Here is a 7,487-nt window from a genome sequence, read left to right as displayed (position 1 = left end):
GGGCCACAGTTCCTGCTGGAGCCTGCACAAAAATAGCCCTGATCATAACTATTCCTTAATAAAATAAATGGTGTAACTGTAAAGGTTGACAAATACATTTTTTTGATATATTATAGGCCCTAATTCAGGTTGGCTCGGTAAGCTGCGAACATCACAGCTTACCGAGTGCATGAGATGCCACCTTTCGCCCAGCTGAATACCCCCTGACACACACATGCTGCTGAATCCCCTCGGTACCATGCGAGGGGACGTGTATGAGAACCCATCCCCCCCTCGCATGCAGCCGGTAGCAGGAAAAATCATTCGATGGTCGCCGACCATCAAATGTTGTCTCCTGCCTCCACAAATAAAAGTCAGTCTCAATTGACTTTTATTTATGAGCGGTAGGATGACGACGGGATGGGTGGCTAACATACCGTGGCGTCAGCCAGCCACCCCAGCCTGCATTTGTACCCATGGGAACACCCAGGTTTTTCATGGGGATGCCCATAAAATGCTGGGCGTTCCCATGGGCGAGCCCTGTTTTCACCCCCGTATGCCCCCGGCCCTCCCTTCCCACAGCAAACGGCCCGGCGAGTGTGTAACTCACCAACTCATCGGGGCTGGGACCGAGTTTGGGTCTTGAACACAATGAACAGTAAAAATGTTATTGACTGGCTACTGCTGGTGTATTAAAGCTACAGACCAAAACATTGCTCATTGGAATTTTGATGTCTGTCCTGTCCCGATGCCCCTAGGCTTTTCAGATTCCCCTAGCATTTGCTTATACTAAGAAAAATACATTGTTTCCCCCAGCATACTGAATGATATCAGTAACCAAATTTCAACACTACATGATAATAGAATTCAGAGATCTTGGTTACATATACTTGCAAATATATGAATAAGCCCCCAAGCTGTCACCAAGGCTACTCTGTGTATTGGGGGTCTCTACTGCTATATCTAGGTGCAGGGTACGGCACTCAAAAATTTGCATAAGCCAGAAAGCCCAGAGCAACATCCCAGGGTAGCCTACCCTCCTGGAATAGTTGGGAGGGTCCCGGAAATCTGGGTCCCCCTCCCGGCCCCCGGAAAGGGTGACAACCCTCCAGCAGAGCTGTCCATCTCCCGCGAAGGGGGTTCGTAGGGCAAATTATTTTTTATTTCAGCCCAGCCCCCACAGTGCAATGACTGAAATAGTGTCAATAAATGTTAGTGTTAAGAAGACAGAGCTATATACAAAAGCTGATGCAAAAGTAATGAATATAATTAAACTATTAAAGAAATAATATTAGTGAAAGTGATAAATAGAATGTACTAGAGTGTCACCTCAGATCCATCAAGCCACACTAATCCAGGGTCACCTATTAGCAAAGAGCCCCATCATAATGGCTCCTTACTCAGATATATCTAAACTAAGAGCTACCTACCTGGAGCAATGGCTTGGGGCCTTATTCATATACTGTATTTGCAAATATATGTAACCATGATATCTGCATTCTATTATAATGTAGTATTTAAATCTGGTAAGTGATATAATTAAATGTGCTGAGGGAAACAATGTATTGTTCTCTTACTTAGTATTACCCATTAATTTCAAGCAACTGAGTGATATCACTAAATTAATTGAGCGTCTACCACTATATATATATATATATATATATATATATATATATATATATATATATATATATATATATAATGTAATTTTCCTATACTGCCTAGGCCTAGGGCCAGCTCTGACCCTGCCAGCGCAAATCCTGTTCTGACATGAAAGTGCATTACTCCAGTTCTTCACTGTGTCAAGAATTCTGCCAATTAATTAAGTAGTATTGTGTCACGTACATACTGTACCACATTAGTTTTCTCTAATTACAAGTAACAATATTCCTAAATTTGATGATAAGATTTGGAGGCTATTATGCCCCATACACGCTAGGCGATATAGTTCACAATATTGCTTAGAAAGGGCTTACAGAGCAATATTGTGGACAATATGGCCTGCGCTCGGCACACTATTTTATTCTCCCACCACGCCCTAGTGGATGGTAGGGCATGAAATACCACCTGTCGGCTCAAAAAACTGTGAAAAACCCCATTTCGACCTTTTGAATGTCGACCTAATGCTTGTGTCGACCTAATGACCTGTTGACTTAGACCCATGGCGACCTAGAACCATGTCGACCTATCCCCATCGACCTAACGGCGTCGACCCAATGCTTGTCGACCAACATACTGTAGACCCAATGACCGTATCCCGTTGCAGCATTAACCCATAACTTTGCCAGACCACCAGATTGTGAGACATATATTTCAGGTGTTATATACAGAATATCTTAGTGGTTATTACAGATTCAGGGTTCTTAGTTATAGGTCACTATTTTAGCTAGATTTTACCTTAAACCCCATACACACTACCTGGTTTTATTTTTAAAGATATTTTTTTAAAAGCAAACAAAAAACAAAGGGTAGTTAACCCCCTCCTCGCACCCCCACCACCACCACCACCTCAGCTGAACATGCAGGTCAATTTTGGGTATGACCTGCATGCTCAGCGGGGTTCCGGTGATGTCACTGAACAATATCGTTATCGGTGGTGCCGCAGGTTGTCTAGTGTGTACGGAGATTTAGATTAAATATCTAGATCACTACAGCTGCCCTTGAATAACCCAAAACCCAATGCACTGATATTCCTTAGAAACCATTACAATATAAGAATGTATTGTATAATAATAATTCTTGTAAGAATTGCATTCCTGAACTGCTCTGCATAGAAGTGCAGCAAACATGCCATATATATGTTTAGTTTCACTTGAGCTATTGATACAATTGTTAAATAAAAATTCCAAAGGTCAGCTTCACCTGTGTTTACTTTACTCTTTATGTGGAATATATGTGGAATAAACATCCATTTTAACCATTTCATGACCAGACTAAGGTGGCATTCATACGGGGATAAGTTTCCTTATTTTCTAAAGGGCCCTACATACGCAGAGATTTGTTCCAGAGATTCCTAACGGGAGATTCAGCATGGGAGATTTCACTCTCTCAGATAATTAGCCACATACAGAGAGATTTGTGTCAGAGATACATAACGGGAGATTCAGCACAGGATATTTCACTCTCTCAGATAATGAGCCACATACAGGCCCTTATTCTGAATCGGACGGTACGGCCCGAGTGCGGCCGTACCGCCGATGTTTTTAGTCTGCACATGCGCAGAGGTCAATCTGCGCATGTGCAGCCCCATTCGCCGCAGACGTATTTCGTCCGCCGCAAAGGGGGCGTATAGGGGCGTGAGGGGCTTCATACCCTCATTTCCCTATGTATACGCCCCGCGTTTCATGGGCGTTCCCATGCAAACGCGGGGCGTATGCATGCTAATCAGGGTATGACGCCACTGATGGGGGCGGAAAGCTGACGTCGCCGGATGTCAGCTCTCAGCCCCCATACAAGCTATCACACGGACGATTGTCCGTGTGGTCTCAGCTTGCGGGAGCTGCTGTGGCGTGCGGCCCTGCCTTCGATGGTCGACGACCATCGAATGCAGGGGGCAGCTCCCACCATGGTGGAGGCGTACGCCCCACCATTTTTATGCGGATCGCCAGCCGTCCGTGTACGGACGGCCGTGGCGATCCGTATAGTAGGCGGGGATTGGTTGGTGCGGCCGGAGCCCCGTATGCGGCTCTGCCCGCACCGACCAGAATAAGGGCCACAGAGAGATTTGTGTCAGAGATACATAACGGGAGATTCAGCATGGGAGAATTCACTCTCTCAGATAATGAGCCACATACAGAAAGATTTGTGTCAGAGATTCATAACAGGAGATTCAGCATGGGAGATTTCACTCTCTCAGATGATGAGCCACATACAGAGAGATTTGTGCCAGAGATTCAGAACAGGAGATTCAGCATGGGAGATTTCACTCTCTCAGATAATGAGCCACATACAGGCCCTTATTCTGATCGGTGCAGATATTCCCGCATGCGGACGGCCCGCCGATGTTGATCGTCTGCGCATGTGCAGAGGTCACTCTGCGCATGTGCAGGCGATTTCGCAGCACGGATTCTTTATACGCCGCACAGGGGGCGTAGAGGGGCGTGAGGGGCTACTTAGCCTCATTACCCTATGCATACGCCCCCCGTTTCATGGGCGTTCCCATGCAAACGCGGGGCGTATGCATGGTAATGAGGCCGTGACGCGTGGGTACGGGGCGGGCATCTGACATCGCCGGATGTCAGCTGCCCGCCCCCATACATGTTTTCACACGGACAAGTGTCCGTGTGGTCTTGTGTTGCGGGACCTGGTGGAGCGTGCGGCCCTGCATTCGATGTTCGGCGACCATCGAATGCAGGGGCAGCTCCCAAGACGGAGGAGGCGTATCCCCGTCCAATTTCATGCGGATCGCCACATATCCGCGTACGGACGGCAGGTGGCGATCCGTATGGAAGGCGGGGATTCGCCTGCACGGTCGCGGCAGCATATTCTGATCTGGCCGCACCGATCAGACCAAGGCCCACAGAGAGATTTGTGTCAGAGATACATAACGGGAGATTCAGCATGGGAGAATTCACTCTCTCAGATAATGAGCCACATACAGAAAGATTTGTGTCAGAGATACATAACGGGAGATTCAGCATGGGAGAATTCACTCTCTCAGATAATGAGCCACATACAGAAAGATTTGTGTCAGAGATTCATAACAGGAGATTCAGCATGGGAGATTTCACTCTCTCAGATAATGAGCCACATACAGAAAGATTTGTGTCAGAGATACATAACTGGAGATTCAGCATGGGAGAATTCACTCTCTCAGATAATGAGCCACATACAGAGAGATTTGTGTCAGAGATACATAACGGGAGATTCAGCATGGGAGATTTCACTCTCTCAGATAATGAGCCTCATACAGAGAGAGATTTGTGTCAGAGATACATAACTGGAGAATCAGCATGGGATATTTCACTCTCTCAAATAATGAGCCACATACAGAGAGATTAGGGTACTTATGTAGTAACTGGGCTGCCGATTTTGAAATCGGGTCCATCGCATCGCATCGCACCCGACCATATCGCATGCGATGCGATGCGATGGACCCGATTTTTCCATAGGATTCAATGTTAAAATGGACTGAGTCCATTTTAACATAGAATTCAATGGGAAAAGGGGTCCTTTTCATACCCCTACTATCCAAGTGGGCATGGAGTTGGATATAAACCTGTGGCGAGCGTAGCGAGCCACCGAGCCCGAAGCGTGGCGAGCGTAGCGAGCCCCGCGAGGGGACACAGAATACCGTCCCCTCGCGGGGCTCGCTTCGCTCGCCACGCTTCGGGCTCGGTGGCTCGCTACGCTCGCCACAGGTTTATATCCAACTCCATGCCCACTTGGATAGTAGGGGTATGAAAAGGACCCCTTTTTCCCATTGAATTCCATGTTAAAATGGACTCAGTCCATTTTAACATTGAATCCTATGGAAAAATCGGGTCATCGCATCGCATCGCATGGTCGTATGCGATGCGATGCGATATCGCATCGCATCGCATCTGATTGTATGCCTTAACTTAAGGCATACAATCAAAAAATCGGCAGCCCAGATACTACATAAGTACCGAGATTTGTGTCAGAGATACATAACGGGAGATTCAGCATGGGATATTTCAAATCTCTCCAAAAGTGCTTGGTGTAGCATATTATTTATAAATATTAACATCCTTTACCTAGCAGTGCCTTCATTTTTGCTTGAGAATCTTTTCTCTTTGTGACTGTGTTTTTTGAGTTGTGGTGTATCATCTCTAGGCTGCGCTCTATGCAACACTTTCCTTATATTAAACACAAAACTATTCCTATGCTCAAGCTCGAACATTGTCTGGCTATTTACTTGAAATTTGCATTTAAAAGTGGCATCTGTGAAATTTGCTCATTTTACTGGATCGTACACCCCCCCTTCCCGTAAACATTTAGGTTTAGTCATTGGTGGTACAATGACCCCCCCTAAACATTTAGGTTTAGACATTGGTGGTACAGTGACCCCCCCCTAAACATTTAGGTTTAGTCATTGGTGGTACAGTGCCCCCCCAAACATTTAATAATTGGTGGTAGTGTCCCCCGTACCATCGTTGGTAGTACAGCGTGGCATCCCCCTCTCCCCCCAAACCGTTGGTGGCATAGTGTAAAAAAAATAAAAATACTCACCAACTCTGGAGTCTTCCAGCATCGTGTCCTGTCACTGCAGCTTCCATCTGACTGCAGCGGGCGGGCGCGGCGGGTCCTGGAGGTATCCAAACGGCAGCGGCTTCAGCAATGCTTCTTCTTGGCAGTGTCTTCAGGCTTCCAGGCGGCAGCAGGGCGGTGAGTGACAGCTGGGCTTCGTGTTGGCAGCGTCTTTAGTGACAGTCGTTTAGATGGCCCTGCTCATCCCCACGCCACACATGCGGGAGATGTGCAGGAGCATCTCAGCGACTGCTCTGAATTTACAGACGGGCCGTTCTGAATCTTGTGCAGATTCAAAACGGCAGGGGCGCGCATGTAAATCGCTGTGTGGACTACACACACAGCGATTTACATGCGGTTTCAGGCATTTTCTGAGGGATTTAGTAAAAAAAGTGTGTGGAGCCCTTAAGCGTTCTGTCTAAATCGTTTAGAAATGAAGCTCCGTGTGTATGCACCATAGCAATGGCGATACATGGCCCCGCCAGCTCAGATCTTTAGCACATGCAGTCAAGATCTCGATAGATTGTCTGTATGTACATATAGAACACAGTGGTTAGCACAGATCTCTCAGCACACTTCTCTATGTGTGTGTGTGTATGGACGATCTAGCTAACCGGAAAATCGCCTATCAAACATCGCTAAGCAGAACCTACCCGTGTGTATGGGGCTTAATGATCATCCCTGGCACTCCCTCATATCCACAAATTATGTGGAGCCCTCCTGATCATGCATAGCTGACAAAATACACATACAGACAGGGCAACCGAGAGGGGGTGCTGTGGGTACAGCTGTCCCAGGCCCCAGCCTCGGGAAGGGCCCGGGCAGCTCATTTTGCCCACCACAACCCCCCCCATGACTGCCTCCGCTGTGCGGCCTACTACTTCAATGCAGGACGCCAGCGGGCAATTAAAATTCTGCACCAGTGTTTGAGCCAATCAGAGCAGCTGCTGGTACACGAGCTCTGATTGGCTCACCAGCTGGTGCTGCATTTTAATTGGCCACCGGCCTACTGCATTGAAGAAGCCTGTGCTTCGGGACTTACAGCAGGAGGTAAGTGAAGGGAGGAGGGGGGGGGGGCAGAGGGTGTCAGAATGTTCAATATTTTTAATTTTACAATATTTGTATTGTGAGTCTGAAGCTGCTGAAATGTTTAAATCTGCCATTGAGACTCCAGTCCCTGGTCAAGAAGATTCCACAATTACAACACTTTCATTCTAGTATGACAGTGACCTCTAACCCTTTCAGGCTCAACAGCCCTGGCGCTAGTAAGCATTTACAATGGTGAGCCACATCTCCAC

The sequence above is a fragment of the Crinia signifera genome, chromosome 2 (genome assembly GCF_055691185.1).
Source record: "Crinia signifera chromosome 2, ASM5569118v1, whole genome shotgun sequence".
Taxonomy (NCBI): domain Eukaryota; kingdom Metazoa; phylum Chordata; class Amphibia; order Anura; family Myobatrachidae; genus Crinia; species Crinia signifera.
Note: the sequence above shows the minus strand (reverse complement) of the source record.